Below are 422 nucleotides of genomic sequence, written 5' to 3'. Positions count from 1 at the left end.
CTGGGTCGTGAAAATTGTGCAGTTCATTTGCTGAGTCTTATCCGACCAGCCTTCCTGTCTGTCACCAACACGTGTGCTTGCTCAAATTCATGTCCATTCAGTTGGTGATGCCACTTAATTGCTTTTTGCACTTTGGTCCCTTTCTCCACCTGCTTTCAATCTTTCCAGGCACCAAAAAATCTCTTGGATATCCCCATTCAGTGTTATGGAAATCTGACCAAAGATTCCCATACAAGATGGAGGAGTAGAAGGTCCTGCCCTCATCTTCTCCTGGGAGAAGTCCAAAATTACAACTCGGTGCTGAACAACCATCAACAGGAGAATGTTGGATCCCACCAAAAAAAGATATCCCACGTCCAAGGGCAAAGGAGAAGCCCAAACAAGACAGTAAGAGGGGTGAAATTTCGTTTAGAATCAAATCC

Source organism: Bison bison, unplaced genomic scaffold (genome assembly GCF_000754665.1).
Source record: "Bison bison bison isolate TAMUID 2011002044 unplaced genomic scaffold, Bison_UMD1.0 scf7180017864518, whole genome shotgun sequence".
In the NCBI taxonomy this organism is placed as follows: Eukaryota; Metazoa; Chordata; class Mammalia; order Artiodactyla; family Bovidae; genus Bison; species Bison bison.
Note: the sequence above shows the minus strand (reverse complement) of the source record.